Here is a 23,435-nt window from a genome sequence, read left to right as displayed (position 1 = left end):
TACGTTTAGTGATGAGTGGGTGATTAATGTATGAACCGCTGTGAGGCCGGACCTCGCTGCAGATCTTTGAGAGATATTCTTATATACTTTTGAAAATTTGTGTGAGTTTGTATAGGCTGCTAACAAAAGCATTTATCAACAGTATTTGAATTTGAAAATATATATGGAACATACTGAATCTGAATTGATAAATATTAACAATTTTATTTTAAAGTAACTAACCCAACCGACCCTAAAAGATGATCACTTCTTAAACCTATTCAATTTTAATAAATCTTATTTAATAAGTGAAATAAGACAACAGTTGATTGTCGTTAACTTTATAACTACTCATAATATAAAGTAACAAATTTTATATTAAAAATAAACTATTTAAAACAAGTTGTGATGTCAACGACTAAGATTATACCCTATAGTGAATGACGTTCTATACACATACGAGTAGTAATAGTATCACCGTATCACCTCGCATAAAAACAAACCCGAAATATGCCACAAATGACACCATAATAATCTTCGACTGCCATATCGATACATTGCCGCATTTACTTCAGTTGTTTAAAATATTCTTGCTCAATTAGTTGCAGTGTAAAACATACCTACTAATAAATTTTGTAACCAAAATTTATGAACAATGCGCGACTTGAACCCGCGACCTTCCGTCTTCCGTATGAGCGCTCTTACCAACTGAGCCAAAGTCCGATTTCATATTTTATTGATTTCAGATTAGATTTAGATTTTAAAAATCAAAAGGTTTATAGCAAAAAGTAGCAAACTCCTTAATAACCAATTCCTAGGCCAAAAATTTTGCAAAATTAGGTCAAAAAACCAAGAGTTGCTGAAAAAATTACAAAAATATAATAAAGAATTAACAGAGTCCCATGCTATACATAAAATTGATACAGATATATTAAATAATAAAATATCTTCTCTAGAAACAATGTTGCAAAACATTACTCAAAAATATAATTCAGCGCAGGAGCAAATATCAGAACATATAAAGCAGGCTGATTGCTTAATTAAATTAGGCAATGAAAACATGGAACGCTTTGAATCCTTTATAAACAATAATAATAATAATAATATGTGCCACTGCTCCAGCACAACTAATAAACATTCATTAGAAAATTATCAAGTCCTAAGTGTATCCCCATTAAAAACTAGTCAAAGAATGGATACAAGTGCATCAAGTAGGTTTATATTATTTTCAGACAAAATTGGCCAAGGGTTTGGACCTTTATTAAATAATGCAGTTGCAAAGAATTGTGAGTTGATAAATATATGTAAACCTAATATAACTTTCAATAACCTCATAAATTCCATACCAAAAATAAATCTAAAAGAAAAAACGATCATAGGTATAATGTATGGTAATAACTCTCATAATATTTGAAATAAGGACCTAATTAAAAATATAGACAAATTAATTAATATTTCCAATAACACAAAATCTAAAGTGATGATGTGTACATTCCCATACTCCTCGGATTTGACACAGGAGCAAAATAGAAAAATATTTAAATTAAATACAACTTTGTATAATGCGACATTCCACAACAATGAAAATTTAATTTTATTTGACACAAATAAATTCATTAATTATAAAATGAAAATAACCGATGGTAACCTATACCTACCATTTAGAGTTAAGCGACAGCTGGCTACTTTAGTAGCTTATAGTCTTAGTCAACAAACAACTTCCTCTGTAGTATTATTTAATAAACATGCCTCTATTGGGCAAAATTGTAAAATAATCGACATACAAGCCTCTATTGGGGAATGTATTAGTACTAATTTACAAAAATATAACAATGAAGATTTTTCTTCAATTAATTTAAATTAAGTTATTTGACAAGGGAGGACAACTCTTGCAATATCATACAAAATAGGCAACATTCACCAAATATAAATGTTACTGCTATAGATAATCATAATATAAAGCTCATAAATATTGTTCACCAGAATACAAGGTATCTCAAGTAAGGAATTAGAAATTGAACTGTTTTTGAGCTGCTGTAATATAGATATATTATGTATTACAGAACATTGGCGTAAGAGTCATCAGCTCCAGTTTAGTTTTAGAGAACATAAAGTAGTCAGTTCGTTTTGTAGAAGTAGGGCAATACATGGAGGTTCCCTAATTATTTTTAATAATAGATTAAAATGTAAAAATAGAAGAGATATTGTTAATCTCTCTATAGAACAACTAATTGAGATAGCTTGTATAGAACTAGAGCAATTTATTATTGTAAGTGTATACCGCCCCCCCACTGCATCATATGAACAATTCCAACATAGAATGGAGGAGGTACTATCAAAATTTAGCAAAACTAGCAAGTCAATTATAGTGTGTGGAGATTTTAATATAAACTTGCTTGAACCTTCGGCCAATTGTACTAGCCTTAAAAATTTATTTCAAAGTTTTAAATTGTTCAATGTGTTTTGGGAACCTACTAGAATCACTTCTACAACAGCAACCTGTTTAGATAATATTTTTACAGATGTTACTATTACTAGTAAACTCATAATTAATAATCTTCAGTCCGACCATAGTGGGCAACTTATAAAAGTAAATACAAGATTGGACAATGTCAGACCAAAAAAGGTGACGATTATACCAGTTACGGGTAGCCGTCTTGAGAGGTTTAGAAATAATTTGGTAAATACAATACCATTTTTACACTGTGGCGAAACTGCTAATTTTCACTACAACTTAGTCTTCAATTCCTTTTGTGAGGAATTTGACAGGATTTTTACTCCAGTAACGGTGACAATAAACAACAAACATAGTTTTAATGATTGGGCAACAATGCTGTGCTTAAATTACACGTACCAGTATCTTCTACTGACTTGAAATTTAAGTATGTTACAGGTAGCGATATAATAAAAATCTTCAAATTAATTAACCTAAAAAATACAAAAGACCTATGGGGCCATTCGAGTAATATCGTTAAATACATACTTGACATTATAGCACCTGAATTAGCAATAATATTTAATGAATGCATAGATGAGGGTGTGTTCCCTGACCTCATGAAATACAGCAAAGTTATACCTTTGTTTAAATCGGGCAGTTCTTTTGACCCTGCTAATTTCAGACCTATTTCAGTGCTGCCTGTTTTTAGTTAAATTTTTGAAAAACTTTTGCTTCAACAGCTACAAATGCATTGTTGTAAATTAATGAACAAAAATCAGTTTGGTTTCACTAGGGGCTTATCAACAATTAATGCGGGTACTAGACTCATTGAGCACATCTTTGACGCCTGGGAAGAGTCACAGGATGCATTGGGCATTTTTTGTGATTTGTCAAAAGCATTTGACTGCGTCCACCATGAAACTTTACTCCTAAAACTAAAGCATTATGGAGTGAAAAATAGAGCCCTAAATCTGTTAAAATCATATTTAAGCGAAAGAGTTCAGATAGTCGATGTAAATGGCAAACGGTCTTCGGGTAAACCTGTGGGTATAGGTGTTCCACAGGGTTCTATTCTCGGTCCTTTCTTGTTTCTTATATATATTAACGATCTACCGTTTGTGGTAGATGATAGCCATGAGATTGTATTGTTTGCTGATGATACCTCACTTATTTTTAAAGTGAAGTGACGTGCGGATATTGATGACGAGGTAAGCAATGCACTCTCAAAGATAGTACGTTGGTTTGAGACGAATAATCTGCACTTAAACAGTAAAAAAACAAAGTGTTTACGGTTCATTACACCAAACACAGTGGAGGTACAAACCAACGTACTTATAAATGACCAGAGATTGGAACTTGTGGACACTACGGTCTTCTTGGGTATCACGTTAGATAAAAAGCTTCAGTGGGGTCCACATATTACCCATCTAGCAGATAGACTCAGCTCTGCGGCATATGCAGTTAGAAAGATTAGAGAGTACACGAATGTTGCGACCGCTAGATTAGTGTACTTTAGTTATTTTCACAGCATCATGACGTACGGTATATTACTATGGGGTCATGCTGCTGACATTCAGATAGTGTTTGCACTGCAAAAGAGAGCTGTTCGTGCTAAATATCAGCTTGGTTATAGACAGTCTCTCAAAGAAAAATTTAAAGAAATAAATATTATGACTGTTTATTGTCAGTACATTTATGAAAATTTAATATATGTTCACAAAAATCGTCACCTTTTTGCTCTTAATAGTGATTTTCATTATTATAACACTAGAAATAAGGGATTGCTTGTAACTAATTCTAGTAGGCTTCATAAGATACATAATAGCTTTAAGGGTAAATGTATACACTTCTACAATAAAGTCCCAACCACTGTTCAGGCATTATCTATAAATAAATTTAAATGTTTTATAAAGAAATGGCTCTGTCGTTAATCCTATTACTCCACTGCTGAATATCTAAATGATCGGACAGCCTGGGACTAGATTGTGATTATTTTATAGCGACTGTACAATATTGTATATTTTTATTGAAAAGAGCGCAGAAAAAAGAATGCTGGGAGAGTTTCTTGCGCCGCTTCTTCTCTCTCAGAGCGCCATTTGTTTCCGAAGCGGTAGTAGTATCTAGTAGTATAAGAAATGACATCAAAAAGAATTCTAAAGGAATCAATTTTGAGAAAATAAATGCCTTTTATGCCTTTATAAAGGTAGAATACTGATTACAATAAGAATATCTTTTGTTTTTGAAAATGGAAGTTTTTATTATCAGTTGGTGGGTTGGAACGTATGAAGCGTTTGTTATAAATCTATGCTTGAAAAAAATTCAGTACAAAAAAAGTTAATCAAGATACTTTACGTGCAAATGGTATGGTACTCTACAGTTGCACATCTGTACGCCGAACTTAAACGTTAAAGATCCATCCAACAAAGTTGAAATAAATTTGGATCGTCCAAAAATGGAAGTGTTCCAAAAAATGGTAAAAAGATGAAACAATTTGTTTCAGCAGATCATCGTAGCATTAATACGTTCTATACTCGAACTAACAAAGATTTCAACTGTAAAGTGTGTAGCATTAACGATATACTACTATTAACCATATACGCTTAGGGATGAACAATGTTACCGCGCGCTGGGTTCCCCGAATGTTTATCGATGATGCACAAAAACTGGAACTGTAACAAAAAGATCCTCAACATATATTAGCTCGATCTATAACCACGCATGAAACGTAGCCAAATTACAATCTATGAGCTGGAAGAGATCAAACATTTCTAACCCCGAACATATTGAAGATAATTTTGATTGAGAGCTAATTTTTTTACTTGCATACAACATCATTAATAAAGTCTTTTAAACTGCAATAGGTCTTATAACTCAATTTACTTTCAAATAATATTAAAATCTTTCAATAGACAAATTTTACTCACTGATTTGCAAGAGTAGCCGTTGAGATTCTTGTATGTTTTTATCACGAGCTCTATTTTTCCGAACGATCTTCAAGACTGTTTTAATATTTATATTACAGATACAATGATTGGTGCTATACTGTTAGTAATATTTTTCTAATAAAACTATTATTATAATATGTTATATTTATTATTTTCACTTGTAACTTAATATAAACTTATTAGTATTTAAATAATTTTTTACTGTACACCACCGTGACCTTGGTAAAGGGTAGACCAATGACCGTGTGACGTTATCGTAATTTTCCACGGGGTAATAAAATTATGCGCGAAATAAATCTTGTTTTTTGAGAGTTCGCGAGTGGAATAACGTAATGGCTGCTATCTGTGATTTGATCAAAATTTTATGAAAATTAAAAAGTTTAAAATTAATATTTGACATTCAGTGCACGTAACTTTTCAATTTTAACCTGTGCTGTTGAGGTTACTCGCTGTTACTTAATCATAATTTTTATATACAACAGCAATAAAAAATTCGCATTAATTTTTTTATATAAATTGGAGTGTTACTGTGTGACTGCATGATCTTATTAATAGTTAGAAAAGGAAAAAATAGTGATATCAGACGATTTTAACATAAATACGCTACCTGCTGGATACCTATAATTTAACTTCAGACATATAAATACAGCGACAAGAATCGTCATGTATAGATCTTAAAATAAGTAATGTAAAAGACATAAAAGGAAGTGTTGAACATTTACACCTGTCAGACCATAATACTACACAAATTGTGTGTTTTTTTTGTAAAAAGAAAACCAGAAAATGTGATGTATAGGTATGTTATAAAAAAGATATTTCTTTCGTTTTTTTTGCAAAGTTTAAGTTTTTCTGATATTTTAACTGAAAAAGATACAAACAAAGCTTTTAATAGTTTTCATGAACTTTTTTGTTTTCTGTACAAATTATGCTTCCCTAGGATTCGTAATAGCGTTTCCAATAAATTGTCAGAACCTAAGTGCAGGAATCAGGTGAAACTCTCTTCGGAACACAATGTAGCGACGTTTCTACGCAACGCCAGGTGATCGAGCCGTTCACAGAGCACTGGGTGCCCTACAATTCGCGCTGCTCTGAGTTGCATGCGGTCAAGTAGATCGAGCTGATACTGGGTTGCACCAGACTAGAGATGACATCAATACTTCTACTTCTTTCTTTACTAATGTGGTCAGACCTGCGCTTTGTAGAGCGCGAGAATGTGGGCCGGGCCGGCTTGAAGTATTGCCGAGCTCGAATTACAAATAGCTCTTCGAAGCCAATTTGGCTTAGACTTCCAGAAGAATTGGCAATCGCTAGAGATTACGAGACCCAGTATTCCGATACTAGGCGAGGCTTTATGGGAAGTATTGTCGAAGAACGGTGATACGACAAATGGGGGTTTTTGAGTAATCACGCAAACTTGAGTCTTCTGGGGGTTGAACCTTGTCCAATTTACCCCATTCCGCGACCTTCTTTACTAATTTAAGTTCAGTAGAAACTGGAGTTTTGGCACAGGTTTTGGCAATTAAAGGAATGGACAAAATGATCATTTTTAGAGGTTATCCGTTTGAGGTCTATCAATGTAAAGCATTTCAAACGTGCAAGGAAAATGACTTGCAGCTTTGTAAGAATCTCAGTTGTATGAGGATTGAAAATAACATGACCATTAATAATTGTTACATTAAAGTATTAACTGGCGTCATGCTCTGAACTAAACTAAAGATCATTTTAAAGCAATTCATGCCGTTGTTGACTTTGTAATCAATTTGACTTTGAGTATAACAATGAACTTACAAAGTTATTACTTAAATTGAAACTGTTTGATATCGAAAAGTCAGCGCGATCGAGACGGTCGCTATGATAACTCACTTACCGAACAATTTCCAAACGAGCGATGGAACAAATTGTAAAGATAAACAAGACAGGTTGAACACAACAGTAACAACGGCCAGCTGGTGCTGGCCCGACGCTTCATAGTGATTTGGGTGAGAGGTGGTGCTGCTATTGTGACCTGGTCAGAATACACTTCTCATCGGAAGCCCTCGCGGGCACCAGCGACCCACCCCGCCTGGGTTACAACTCAGCAGACCGCGGTAGATTACGTCGTGGGGCGACTTCACGTCATTCCTGTTCCACGGCCCAAGGAGGGGCCCACCTCCTTGCGCTTCCATCGAAGTGAACGGAGTGCGTGTCCCGGTGGCACCCTACATGAGGTTTTGGTCGCTGGGGCTATGAGTCGCACTTCAGGCACCTCGGAAAGAGATTGGTTGGGGCGGCTGGAGCTCTAGTGCATTTATTACCAAACGCGGGGGGGGGGGGGGTGTCCCAAAGCGTCAGGAGGCTTTATAGTGGGGTCATGAAGAGCATGGCTCTATATGGGGCCCCCATCTGGGCGGATGCCTTAACCAGAAAAGGCAATGTGACACTCCTCCGGGCCGCAGCGAGTGATAGCGAACTGCATAGCTAGGTGCTGTCGGACGGTATCATTCGATGCGGCTTGCGTTATTGCGGGCACTCCGCCCTGGGCCCTGGAGGCACAGACGAGCGGTGCCCTGTATCGCTTTAAGGCGGAAATGGGCGGTGAAATGTGGAAGGAGCGCGAGGCGTCTATAATGAACTTGAGTTTTCCCGAGTGGGCGCGCGCACTTTAGGCGCCATTCTTCCAGTCCTAAGCAACTGGAAGAAAAGGCGCAAAGGAGACATTTCCTTCCGCCCGGCACAGGTGCTGTCGGGCCAAGGCTGCTTTGGATGATATCTTTGCCGGGTTGTGAGGAAGGAGGTGACCTCAGCTCCATGATCGGACAGGACCTTTCGCTGCCTGGCATGGTCAAGAGCATGATGGGCAGCGAAGAGGCTTGGAAGGCGGCTTTTTCCTTCTGCGAGCAAATAATGCTGCAAAAAGAGGAAGCCGAACGAAGCAGAGAGAGGGCTTCAGTTGCCCTTCAGAGGGCGGCAGGGTGGGGCAGGAGGGTTAGAGGGGTCCAAGACGAGCTCTCAACCCCAGCCCCGTCTGGCAGCAGTTAGAGGGCCACTGATGGCCTCTTCCCCGAGGTTCTCCGGTGAAATGCCCTGTAAAGATCCCGGAGAACCTCTCAAAAAGGGGAACTGTCTGATTTCGAGGAGGTGTTAGTGGGTATTACCAAGCTTGGCCAACTTCTATCTGCGTAGAAGATAGTCAAAATGATTGAGTCCCACACTCCCTGTGCCACAAAGTGCACAGGGGTAGTACGTAAACGTATTTCCTCCTCGTTAAAAAAAAAGGTGGGATCCACAGCGGCTCCTTTGTCTGTCATCAAGCAACAATGAGCTACCATTGCTATGTTTCACTGTAAAGGGCGCCTAGGTTAATGAAATGACTGGGCCAATTAACATGTTATGTTTCATAGTGACGCGCGCACACAACTCTGGGTTTAATCAAAAATCCTGCATCATCGGCACTGCATTGTGACCTCTTCACTCATAGCAAAAACTATACATCTTATTAGTTTTGGCCCTTAATTGTATTTTTCTCAATAATTGCCCAAAACTATTTATTCCTTACAGTCTTGTTACAAATGTTTTTTCTGAATTTATAACCAATGAAAATGATTATTGCTTTCGAGACACAACAACAGAATCTATTAGGAAAGCTATTAACAACAATAAGATATTTCAAAATTAAAATACATTAAGGAATAATGGATAATAGAAAAGTTCGTTTGAAGTTGCAATCTTAGAAGTCAGTACAATGAAAGGATTCCGTACCTTTCACCCAGAGTTGAAACTTGTAATGCTTTTAAACACAGACACAATATTGATTTTATACATATTTTGTTTTGTGTTTCAATTACTTTGCACAAGCTGTTCTAGCTCTTTGTTTTTAGTAATAACTTTGACTTTTGCAACTATCACCTGACTATCACATGAACTTCATTTTAAATATCACAGTTTTTAAATTACATTGAAGGACAAACGAGTGTATTTGTACAAGGCTGCCCTCATTGGTAGGTATGTATCGTAATCATAGAAGGTACGAACGAACGGAAAGGAATGAACGAAGGTAGCGATGTAATGAAGCTCATTCCACATTTCGGTTGTATGTGGTGGTAAGTGGCCTAAAAATACGCACTGTGGAAGAACGCAACACATCCAGGTCGTCTGGATAATAACTAAGTTTATGGCGTATGGCCTGAAGATGGAAGTTGGCGACAGGAATCAGGTGAAACAAGTCTTCTGATACTTCATATGCTTAACGCGGGCTGAAAGTAATAGCATTATTTTTTTTTTCTTTTTTGCTACATCTCTGGAACAAACATAAACTTGTTATGCCTACTACTCGGTTAATTCGAGTAAGTAAGTCTTTTATTAGGCGATGTATATGCTTTACAACATGATCCTAGAAAATGTACAAAACAAATGTGTTACCAAATTCTAAAGAATTGTTCAAAAATATTTGTGTGGTAAAGATTTAATTATAATCTTTACTATAGGATAATACATATAATAGCGCACGATTCCTGGAAAAAGGAAGAAAGTGATTTTCACCAACTTTTCAGGAGCTTAAAAAAACTGTCATATATTTTTATTATGAGTTCTAGAAATAAGTTTCAAAGAGAAAATTGTAGATCACGGTTGCTTTAAACTGCACATGTTATTTAATTTAGGAACAGCTTGATGTACTTCGAGATAATCTAAAAAAACACGGCTACTTCTGTATTCCACGAAACACAAAGAATATTCGCAGGGGTAACTACAATTATTGCTTTTTTGTTATGTATTATGAAATATATGAACTAATTTAACTTACGGCTTTATACTTTATTATATTTCATTATAATCTAGAGTTGTAAGTATAATCACGATGTTATTTAACGGAAAATCCTTTTTTGTACATAGAGTTACGTATTTCTAGGGAGTTATTTATTTTAGTTTAGTTAGTGTATTTATAAAAATAGCTTTTATAATGCGGAAAGTAACCGAATATTTAATTTGTATCATGTAATACCTACTTCTTACAGTAAATAGTCTATTATGTGCATGTGCGTGTATGTAAGTCAAACTATAAATATAGGGACAAATTAATTTACAGAAAATGAAAACAAACAGGGTTATTATTTTTTTTTAAAGAAATGTTTATCGCATCCATAATCAGCTAATGTTCAAAATAGTGATATTTTCACTATTTTTATTAACCTTCATTATCCTCAACTTCGAATCGGACTCGGTGGCAGTAGATTGAGTACTTAAGCTCTTATAAAACGTCTGAGAGTGTAGCAAACGCAAGTACCCAGTGTATAATTTCACAGTATTTAACATATTGACAAAAAGTGGTCATTGTTATGTTTGGCATGCCCAAATAGAAAAAGATGTGCCAATGCTCTTTTTTTTAGAATCAGCCTGTAAGTTTCGCACAAATCTTTTTTTGGCTATAAGAAGCCATTATTAAATTGTGTAGTAAATATATTATAGTACCATCTCTCGGATGCTGGAGTAACATTTTCATAATCTGGGTTATTCTTAATCCACATTAAGTATAAACGATGCATTTTGGCGCAATTAAGCTTTTCATCTAGAAATTCTCTTTGTGTTTGTTTGTGGGGTAAAGCGATTCTTTACGTGGAAACATATTAATATGATCAATGACGCTTTTGGTTGTACGCGGGTAACACTGAAAATGTATAGAACTGGCCAGTTAGAAACATTGGTAATGAAATCTTTTTTTGAATTTCAATTTTAGATCTCTTTGGTAACCTAATGTAGTATATTGCATTCATTTTTCATGTGTTTTTGTTAATTAGCGGCAAATCTAAAACTCTTGTTACACGTGAAAATGAATCTAACGCGAGAAAATGTTCGGTCAATCATTTATTATGACTTTAGTTGTGGGCTTACTCAACCAAAAAACTAAGGTAGGCTGCGATTGGCATTTTTTAATAAAGCCCCATCTCGTGCCAATATTTACAATTGGTTTAACGAGTTTAAACGTGGACGTAGCAATCTCAATGATGATCTGCGTGAGGGACGTCGTTTAACAGCGACTAAACATAACCGAGTAGTAGGAATAACAAGTTTTATTTGTTTCTGATGTTAACATTAAGATTATCATTGTTTCTAGAATAGTCGCTGATGTGCCTATGTACATAGTATTATCAAGAATATATTGAGCGGCACCACTTAGAATATTAATTTATAAAAAATCTCCTAAGACCTGGGTTATAAGTAGCGTGAATAGCAGAATGAGACACACAGCCATTGAGATGGCTGGTATATTTGGTTACAATGGACAAGCACAGCCAAAGACTAAGTGAAGTGGCAGAAATAGCAGAGGAGATGCTTCACTCAATTGACATTCTAAAATATCATTTTACTTAATTTAATTATTGACTAACTAATGTTTTTACCAATTTCAATTAGTTTTATACCAATTTACTGATATTGTGTATATTTATACTTCTTTAACAACATGTTATTCATTATTATTTGTACGCCGCGTGCGGGCAAGGAATGGAGAACTATAATTGTGATATTTTGTAACATTTTATTGTTACCCATGACTACAAATAAATGATGAGATGAGACAAGTGTCGCAGGGAAAAGTATAAAAACAAATTGAATAAATGAAGTATGTATCAATGTACAATATGGCGTGTACATCAATGAGAAAGGTCATTTCATAGTTATAAATTGATGTAGTGATGGATTAAAGTAGTGATAGATTGATGTAGCATTTGACAATTTCAAAATGACAGGCACCGCCTTAAAGACCATTTACTAAATAATTTTTATCTGGCGTTGCAAAAATGTATAAGATCACTTACGGTCAGCTAACCTACAATATTTTTTCTTTTATTTCAAACTAACTACAGCTGGCAGCACAGTATAGTTTTTCTAGCGTAACCGAGTGGAGAGGACCGCTGCAGCGTACAGCAAAGACGCGTCTCCTGCACAAACTTGGCTTGGCTTCACTCTGAGGGAAATAAAAAAGGTAATTTGACAGGAGGCTACCGTAGCACTCTGTAACTATCCTATTCAGTAATTAATTGAACTTCTCACACGTGTTTCGTACACCACACGCTATATATATATATTACGCTCCATCGTGACTTTGACTACGGCGTAGTAAAGTTTCCTTCATGACGCGATATCAATAACTATTGTGTAACTTTGATCGCGATAAAATTGTATAAAAGGCCAACTAGTGAAGAGTGTTCAGCTACTACGTCAGTGTTACAACCAGACCGCTGTGTGTGTCGCACTGTTTGTATGTCAGCGTGCATGGAGCTCTACTCAGTGATGTAACAAGACGACTGACACATCTTATGTTCAAAGGTATCACTTACTAATAAATTTCACGTTTCTATTTGGACTCTAAGGCAGATGAAGTGCTATATGTAGGCTTTGTTTTGTGTATGTGTTTGTCCAAATTAGTAATTAACTTGAGTGTTATAACTTGCGAACGATTTTTTTCTTCATATGTTCGTACGGCTGGAGGGTATAATCTATAGCACTCTTGTACACGAACGGTAAATTGACCGTGGTGAAAGTCTGTTAAACAGTTATGAAGCTGAAAGTTTTTATTTTTGGATGGATTTTTTCTTTAATATTTATAAAGACTTCACCAATTTTAAAAAAATTTAAATTTAAAAAAAATTGTTATCTTCTCATATTAAAAATCTCTTATTTTGTTTGAAGTAATAAACAAGTCAATTTCTCCATGAATGTAGAAAAACAAAAAGTTAAACATGTAGACCTGCTTTTAATGATAAAATAAGAACAAAACAATTTGGTATATTGCGAACCATTCTCCTATACGTTCCATACCGTTACAACCACAACCTACCACCTAAGTCTCATGGTCTGTTATCTGTGCTACTATTTTAGACATGTGTATGCTGTTTGTACATACATTACATTCATTGCATCCAATCCAATCACCAAATTTACGATTTTTCAAATTGTTGTTTGTCAGTCTATCTGTGTGTCCTTCTATATCTCAAACACAGATTCACGTCGCATCTTAAATGAACGAGAACGGTAGCAGGTCCATGATTCAACTCGTGAACGGGTGCTGCTTGTGTATTATTTCATATTTAAAACGCATTTTAACGTAAACGTGATTCATATATTGGACAGCTGCCAGCAACTTACAAACTTATTTATCTTAATATATATATACGTGTCACGTTGTTTGTCCGCGATGGACTCCTAAACTAATGAACGGATTTAAATGGGGATTACTTCATGGAGTGCAGTGTAGTCCAATTTCATTATAACAACAGGGAGCATATTTTACGAAATATTATTGACAAATTCATAAAAACAGTATTTTTTTTTATTATGTAAGGTACAACTTCTGTCGGGTCAGCGAGTATTTATATATATATTGCAGCCATTGTAAAATACTCTACTTACTTCATTTAAAAGAGTGACCGTTAAGTTTCTTGTATGTCATATTCACAAGCTCTACTTTTTCCGAATATTTTGTAGATTCAAACATTTTCATCAAATATTTATAATCACATTTAGCAAATTTGAATAAATCTTATTTGACGTGTTTTCAAAGCAGAGGTAACTCTGAGTGTGAGTTGTTATTCTGGCTCGTATACATTGTCCTTTATTGTATTAGTAATTCAAACACTTACTTTGATACATACAAACAGAGGTATAATTGCGAATTAATATAAGCATTAGTTTGGCTTTAACTTACACAGGTTATAATCGAACCGATCTACATTGTGTCCAATTAATAAACGTAAAAGCAAAATTTTTAATTGTCATCCCAACATACAAATAATAAAGAGAGATATATCCAGAATTGTGACGCGGAGAGAAATGTTGTGCTGCCGATAGTTATAAGTAACTATGGGAAAAAGAACATATGTTTTATAGAGTTACTATGAGGGTTTATAACAACTTAACATTGGAAATAATAAATGTTCAAAGTTTGGCTTCTGTTTCATACTTTATAAATAAGTTTCCATATTGAGTCTGTACTTCTGTTAAAGCGGGTCCTGATAGAGTTTACTTCAGTATACCAAATATTCTAACGATATGAGTAGTTTGTTTTATATCTACATTTAAGGAAATAAGGTAAAAAGATGTTTTCAATATCAAATTTTATTACAAACCTTCCAAATTTCATAAACAAGTTAATGCTAAATAATTATTTGGAAAATTAAAAAAAAATATACAACTAAATGTAATCTGCTCAGCTTCTAAGAATGAATTACGAATAATAACAATGACTAATATTCAAACAGTAACCGAGCAAGCGAGATGTCGCCTTTTATAGATATCTCCACCCTGTCCACCCTCTCCACCGTTATATTTCTACAATATATAAACATATTTCACAAATATTGTATTCCATATTCACAACTAATATTACTACATCATTGTTTGTGAATATGTTAATTGTAATTTGTAATTTTTATGTAAATAATATTAATGTCTTAATGGGAATAAAGTTAAATTATTAAGTTAAACTAACATTGCATTATATTGCATCATAAATAGCTGCGCATCCAATGTTGGCTTGCAATACTTTACTGGGTGTCATAGTTTTCTACTTCATTTAATATTAAATTCCACCTGAACCAAGTCTGGGTGAGCAACAAGTTTGATTGTGACAAACTATTAACAGACACATCAACTTCTGCGTGTCATCGCCTCCGATACTCTTCTTCCTTAGTATATTTATTTATTTATAATAGACACACCAACAAGCTATTCTAAACTAAACAAAAATAAGAAAAATATAAAACGAACATTATGAACAGAATAGCTTTCTTACAGTATATGATCTTAAATGGAGATAAGAAGAGTAAATCTACATCCTCCGTGTCTTCTATGGGGGTTTCCCATCGCAGTTCATGAGATGGACTTTGATTTTTATTTTATTTTATTACTAGAGAACCCTTTGTGTTTTATCATCTTCGACAAAAATAATGGATATTCCTTTGGTGTTTCACCAAGTATCCGAAACAGCGGCCAGTCACGCCACTGTCATCTGGATAACAATAATTATCAACTAGTTTCGAAGACATTGGCTTAATACAAGCAATATAAAGTATAATTATATCAAGACCCACCACCACACGAGTTATTTTAATTGGACCTTTATAATTACTATTAGACCTTAGTTATCTGTTTTCTTTGACTGTGTGTTTTCAGCTGTAGTCAGCATCAATCTTCAAATATAAATATTTTTTCAACAAACGAAAAATAAAACAAGCTAAAAATACTAGTTTCCATTTCAAATGAAAGATAAACAGCGTTGTTTAATATTGCAAAGACTCGACAATCAGAAGAATATTTTCGCTCTTGCTATATTAGTGAATAACATGTTTATATTGTGAGGATAGTTGTATGGCGTTGTTATCTCTTGTGTGGGTGATCTCGACTTGGCAGACTTTTTAGCGAACGCACAAACTTGTTTAATTATGATCCAGGATTAAAAAATACAAACCACTTCAAATTTTCACCCATCTACGATCAACGCCTATTTTTGTATCGCGATTTCATTATTATTCTGTTCCATCCACAGAAATAGGGTTGCGAGATGGCAATCGAATATAATAATGTAGTAAAAAGGCATAAAAGGCATAAAAGGCATTTATTTTCTCAAAATTGATTCCTTTAGAATTCTTTTTGATGTCATTTCTTATACTACTAGATACTACTACCGCTTCGGAAACAAATGGCGCTCTGAGAGAGAAGAAGCGGCGCAAGAAACTCTCCCAGCACTCTTTTTTTTGCGCTCTTTTCAATAAAAATATACAATATTGTACAGTTGCTATAAAATAATCACAATCTAGTCCCAGGCTGTCCGATCATTTAGATATTCAGCAGTGGAGTAATAGGATTTACGACAGAGCCATTTTTTTATAAAACATTTAAATTTATTTATAGACAATGCCTGAACAGTGGCTGGGACTTTATTGTAGAAGTGTATACATTTACCCTTAAAGCTAGTACGATACCTACATAGTATGTACGATTTAATAATATTTGGTAGGTTTGAGAATCGGTCGTCATCAATTTTTTATACCCCAAAAATTGTAATTATTGAATTTTTTCTTATTACTTTATATGACAATACCACATTTGCTGGGTCAGCTAGTAATGGTTAAAAATGATAAAAAGACTTAATTTGTGTTGTTAAATATTGATTGTTTGATAACTGACCCGCTTTTATCTTTTAATTAATAAGATAAATAAAAACATTAATATATGTTCTATTCAGTCACGCAAAAACTACGAAATGGATTTAGATGAAACTATACACTATGACATGTTATTTGACTAGTCGGGGAGTTAGTAAATATAAGAGACATAATAGATTTATTGGTAAATATATACATTTTTATAATAAAGACCTAGTCACTGTTCAGGCATTATCTATAAAAAATTCAAATGTTTTATTTAAAAATGTTATCTATCGTAAATCCTACTACTCCACAGTCATGTTTGGAATCGGTGTCCTTCCGCCGCGACTCGCTCTCGCCTTTCGCCTCCTTACAACTCAAGCAAATCTCACCTACAAACTATGTATGTAGTTACAAACCTATCTAGGATAACACTGACTCCAAAAATTACAATAATTGTAACTAGAGTTAGATTAATTAATTAGATTGTATAAAAATACGCAATTATTTTTATATTTATTAGTGCATATTATATCTATTGTTTTGAAATAGTGTTTTTGAAGTCGGTTGTTTTTTTGTTAATTTATTTTTATTTTATGATTTTTAGTGAATTTGAAGTAACTAACAATTTGTCAAAATATGTGTGGATATACTTAATTTTTCAATGCAGCAATGAACGTAAGTGCTTTGCAATTTGATTACAGACAGTTAGGAATTCTGCCACAGATCGCACCCTTATTGTCAGTCGTTAAGGAGTCCCATTGATTATCATATACTACAATTACTTGACCATAACTATGTTGATGACTTAAATATCCGGATGGCATAAAAAAGATTAGGCCGAGTATCGTTAATTTGCATCTAAGAATTGAAGAGTTCCGTTACTTTGTAATGGATTCGGTAATCAGAACCTAACCAAACTCTCACCAAACTATCTTTTTATCCTTTCCAATAAAAAAAGAATCATCGAAATTGGTTGGCGCGATATTGAGTTATTCGTAAATTTATCATCCACTTTGCTATAAGTATGTATAGAAAAATTAAGGCTTTTTCTGGTTTTCTCATATGACATCCGTCATTGTCAGATCTGGACCAAATGGGACCACACGGGAAGCACCAGCTTTCAAATAAAAAAATAATTATCAAATTCAGTACACCCAGTCGAAAGTCTTGAGGTAGCAAACATAAAAAAAACATACCGACGAATTAAGAACCTCCTCCTTTTTTGAAGTCGGTTTAAAAGCATGCCTCAACCCTGAGAAAATCGAGCTCAACAAAGTCAACGGGCTTCTTATTTTAAATAAAATTTCACTACAATATAATGTCGTTCAATAAAATTGATTAATAAATAGCCTGAAGGCGGTCGCTCCATTGGTATCTTTATGAAACTCAATTTAATTTCAAATCACATTTCGTGTGTTAATCTTAAATGTTATTTTAAACAATAAATAATGATTCTGCGTGAATTGAAACAGTTCTGGTGTACAAGATACAAACCCGGTGATTAAACAAATATAAATCTCCTTCATAATTTTTGAACCAGTGGTCAGTAAAATATCATATGATATTAATATTGAAGTTAATTTTATATTATAAGCTTGATTCCTAAGAGAAAACCTCTGTTGTATACTTATCAAATATTAAATGTTTTTATTTTAATTATTATCCAAAATATCATAATCGGCCAGGCCAGAGCGGCGAGTCCCTCGTCCAGTCGTAGTCCTGTGAGTCCGTGTGCCCTCTCAGCCCTCGCCGACGCTCTGTGCCTCTGAGCTCTGGAGACTGGAGCGTGGAGTGCTCGGAGGTCGGTCAGTTTCCGTCAGCGAGTCACTCGGGAGAGTCGTCCGCCGCTTGCCGCTCCCGGTCGTTCCAAACTTGGCGAGCACGTGCGCTCCCGGTACAAACTTACTTGATTTCATTTTCAACAATAATTTGTTTAATTAAGGTGATAATATTAAAGTTCAGTAGAAGTAGTGCTGCCGCGGAATCCTGGCTTCTTCCTTTTTATGCTGTTTGGACAACAGGATGTAACGTAAGTGCTCTTGTATTTTAAGGGTGACTGACGTATCTTTTGTTCGGGAAATGAGACGGAAAAGGTTGAAATGACATGGATAATATAATGGTATTTGTTACTTCAATATATTAATATGTCATGTCATTTGAGTATAAAGTTAGCTAAAATATAATAATCTATGTAGATTTTGTATTAGACATAGAAAGTTTTTGAATCAATCTAAAAATACAGTAAACTGTTTACAATATAGAAAACTGTTTTAGGAACCATTTGCCTTTTTTTTGTAAAACAAGTTTTGCCGTAGTTATTTTTTTGTCAAGCACAAGTTGTCCATAAAATAAGACATCGATCAGAGAGTAAGAGATCGACTCTTTTTCATATGAAGAATATTTTGTTTTATTGGAAGAAAAGAACTGAGCACGAGAAGAGAACAGTCACATTTAATAATATGTCACTCTCATACCAAAAGCCAGTTCCTGCAAAGTACATCCTGAATCACATTCGATACATACATAGATACAATAAATGTTTCATATTTAACTACATATTCTATAAATAGATGCTCCTGGTCCACCTAATAATAATATTGTGTATATAAACTATAAATGCATCATACAAAACCATTTTGTGAGCTTTGTTTGTTTGTTAGTTATGTAGTTAACTTGCGCATCATATAATATCATGATTCATCATAACTTTCTAATGGCGCTACTTGCGGCGGCGTCGTGTACTGGGTCGACTCTTTATATCAAATACGTGAACGAGTGCTGCTTGTGGTGTTTGGTTTATGATGACAATTTTTAAAAGCGCCTAATCATCTTTAAAAGTCTAAAGTCACCAGTCTATTTGAATAAAGTTTATTTGACTTTGACTTTACAATCGCAAATGCGCTCCTTACAACATGAGTTGCCGATAACATATTTTAATAAAGCATTGCGTAAGGTCGTGATAAAACTCATCAAAGTAACTCACTGGCAAAATTCATCCCAAAAGAATTATTTTTGTGTAAGTCAAATTAATTCCTCCAATTTGGAAATAATGACTCTGACAGAGAAGAAACTCTCAAACTATTATGTATTTGTACTTTTGTTCGTCTTTTTTATGGTTTGTTTGATACCTGACGAGGATCGCCGACGAAGTGATGTAGAGCCAACATTAACAGACTCACACTTCATACTGGAATCATATAGTGAGATGCATGAGTTTTATAAAGCAGAATTATGAGTATATAATGTAGACTTAGATATTTCATTGAGAGATTCTGGATATCCGGATAAAATACACACATCAAAAAAGTCTAAGCAACATGAAGATATTAGAATTTTACCATTTATATTAATTCATTTCTAAGTCTTTATTCACTCAAAGTGCATAGGTGTGTAAACTTTTTTGTTATTGATGACATACTGTCTGGTTGTAAAAAAAAATCGATTATGTTTTGTTTTTTTCATAAAATTAAATGAAAGGCAACTTGTTTAAATTTAAGTGCGTTTGTATTGCTACGTTTAGTCTTGATTTTATAATTTTACCAACCATTTAAATAAAGTTAGCGACAAAATTGAATTGTTAGATATTCTTTACGTCATGGAGCGACGTCATTTGACGGCAAGTGAAATGCAAAGAGCTGTAGGGATGTTGTAAACGGGAAGTAATCAATCTCAGGTATCTTGGCATTTTGGCATTCATAGAAGTGTTATTTGTCTCTTTTGGCAGCGCTACAGTAATACAAGGGAACCCGCTGAAAAGCATTCAGGCCGTAAAAGGAGTACAACCACTCGGCTAGACCGGTACATACAACTGACTGCAAGACGCCAGCCGATGTTAACCGCTCGAGAGATAAATCTGAGGCTACAAAATTCAAGTGGTGATGATGTAAGTCCCCAAACTGTGCGAAATCGTCTGCATGAGTACGGCCTATGAGTTTGACGACCAATTAGGTGCCCACCGATACGTCACGGGAATCGCGCTCGTCGAAATGAATGGTGTCGGGAACGCAGAACATGGACCCAGGAACAATGGCATAAAATTATGTTTTCCGAAGAGTCGCGATTCGGGTTTAGGCCTGATACAAGAAGGGTGCGAGTGTACCGTCGGCCCGTAAATACTGAAAGGCTCAGGTGCATTCAGGAACTTCATCCATACTCAACAGTTATGGTATGGGCGGGTAGTATGGAGAACTGGCGAACTGAGCTCGTTTTTGTAAATGGAAACATGAATGCTGAAAATTACGTTGAGGATGTTCTCAAACTTCAGGAAATTTCATTTTGTTAAAAAAATGTTTAGATATTTCTGTTATTAAAAGAACTTATAAAGACAACAGCTGTTACATCACAGGACCCTAAAAATATTATTTAAAAAAATAAAATACAACGTTATAATGAGTTAGACTTGTTTGATGTGTTTATATAATAATTATTTATTGCAATCATGAAAGTTATAGTCAAGTAATCTCTGTATATAAATCGATACAAGAATGTCGCGTTCCAGCAGTTGTATCATTTCCGGTTTGTAGCCTGAAATTTTATGAAACACAATTACTTCCGGTCGAGCTCAACGCTCTTATTGGAACTATTTCAAAGATTCCTTCAACATTGTGTCTTCAGTCGCTATTCTTTGTAGGATAAAGTAAAAAATAAATAATATTAATAAACATCCCACAATTCATTTCACTCTAACAGTATTTTATTATGAAAAATCTTTTGCATGCTCTTCATGTGAACCTCCTTTTTTCAAACAAACAAATTAGGATTATGCTTAATTATTTTTTTATTTAGGTACAATATTTATAGGTACAAACCAGGAGTTCTTGTTCTGAGAAGAACCGGTAAGGAACTCAACGATCTGATGAGTTTAGGAGAGTCAACTGGGCGTCATTAATAGAGCACGGCAATACTTGAAGCCGGCCCACATTCTAGCGCTGTACAAAACGCAGATCCGGCCACACATGGAGTATTGCTGTCAACTCTGGTCTGGCGGTCTATCAGCTCGATCCATTTGACCTCGTGCAACTCAGAGCTGCTCGAATTGGAGCTTGGAGACTCAGTGCTCTGTGAAGGACAAGATCACCTAACGTTGCGGAGAGACGTCGTTTCATTAGGTTAATAACGGAGTGTTCCGATGAGCTGTTTCACCTGATTCCTGCCACCGAATTCCACCTTCGCACGACATGCCACAAGCTCGGGTATCATCCCCACCATCTGATTGTCTGGACATCCTCTCCAGTGCGTTTTCAAGAAACTTTTCTCCGTACAACCAAACTATGGATTGGGCTTCCTTGCGTGGTGTTTCAATGAATGATTCGGCATGGATACCTCACACTTTTTTTAACATCGAGAAATTACTTAACATCGTGTGAATATGATCACACGATGGTAGGTGATCACGCTCGTTTGTGCTCCTCTTGTATAAGAAAAATATTAATATGGATGGGAAGTTAGTTACTAATCTAGAAAGCAAAACTATTGAAAGGTTCAATAATATTGTGAATTGAATCAGATTCATAATTATGGAGCGCCCCACTCATTATAAGACGACGCTCTTCTATATTATATTAATCGGGATCTTTTTTGGTATACAAGAGCACTTTACATAAAAATTAAATTATTCTTTCGACTATTCGACTCCGACATTGTTTTACATAAATGCAAAAGTAATCAACCGGAGGATGATAGGCTGTATGAGAAAGACGAGAGAGGTGTCTGCGAACCTGCCTTACTGCCAACCAGATAATAAAATAAAATTAAATACAAAACTGAACGAGATTATCAAACCAGATGGAAATCAATTAAAAAAAAAGCAGACAAATTCCAATTCGATGCGGAATTTACATGAAAACCATCCTCACTTAATGAGATGTTATCTGGCGGGCGAGCCCAACACAAATACCTTGTTCTATATAATGTGAGTGTGTAAATTAATTCACGTATAAAATTAAATAATTTGTTCAAAATTGTATTTAGAAATCAATTGTAGAAAGTTAGAATTTACAGCCCGTCCGGATTGCTTCATGCCTGAAACGAATGTGTTCAAAACATTCAGTAGGACTTTTTTTGTTCTTTTTATACTAAGTTTTATTATAACTAAATGTATTACATGAAATACCCTTCCATGTCATCCATGTTAAAGCTACTTTTGTTATCACACAACCGTTGTTCAGCAAGTCTCTTGTTTGTTAAACAGTAATTCTAACAGTGTATCAGTCAAACTATCACATACTAGCTGCTGCCCGCGACGTCGTCCGCGTGGACGCTTTAAGCAACAAAAATACGTGATTGATTTTGACATGACTTTTTAATAATAGATGACATGTTATTTAATATATTAGTAATGAGTGCTTTTTTTATAATTCTTTATAAAATGCTCACAGAATACCTTTATTTATTTACGGTGTGTGTGGATGAAGCAGCTACTGTACTGAATAACTTTTGATTTTACTTTACTTTACATTAATTAGTTTTTTGACATACTCGTGTAAGGCATTGACTATTTGACGTTGAGTATGTTTGTTGCATCACTTTACATATTATAATTATTGTAATTTAAATGATTTGTAAAACGATGTTAATGTAAATCTTGACTTAAAAAAGTGGCAATGAGTTTCTTTGCTACTTCTTCTCATTAGCTCAAACCTTTACGAAGTAGCGGTAGATTCAATATGATATTTTTTTGACAGTGACGTGTCCTTTCCTTGACCAACATGAATAAAGTGATTTTGATTTGATTTGACTTTGTGTGACGTGTGCATTGGTTGGGTAATTATTAACCCGATATGCGAACCGTATAACGAACGAGCTTGTCAATATGTTCATCGTGGAAACTTCGCTAATTAATATAGCACTTGTACGGTGACTGCGGGTGGGGAGGGGGGGGGGGTATTGCAGCCTCGATTAGCGCCCTCACAACTTACAGATCAAAGAGTACTCAATAACAGTCGAACCGAA

General features: G+C 34.8%; 1 protein-coding gene across 1 annotated transcript in view; it reads left to right on the top strand.

Annotated features, from left to right (window-relative positions):
* Nucleotides 1–18,307: 18,307 nt before the first annotated feature.
* LOC126969640 (allatostatin-A receptor) overlaps nt 18,308–23,435 on the top strand; it is a 149,664-nt gene continuing 144,536 nt past the window's right edge. The window contains exon 1 of the mRNA XM_050815205.1: nt 18,308–18,513. The gene's annotated coding sequence lies outside the window, so the exon portion shown is untranslated. The remainder of the gene's footprint in view (nt 18,514–23,435) is intronic.

This window comes from Leptidea sinapis, chromosome 18 (assembly GCF_905404315.1).
Source record: "Leptidea sinapis chromosome 18, ilLepSina1.1, whole genome shotgun sequence".
NCBI lineage: Eukaryota > Metazoa > Arthropoda > Insecta > Lepidoptera > Pieridae > Leptidea > Leptidea sinapis.
The sequence above is the reverse complement of the archived record's forward strand: the minus strand, read 5'-3'. Positions and strand labels throughout refer to the sequence as shown.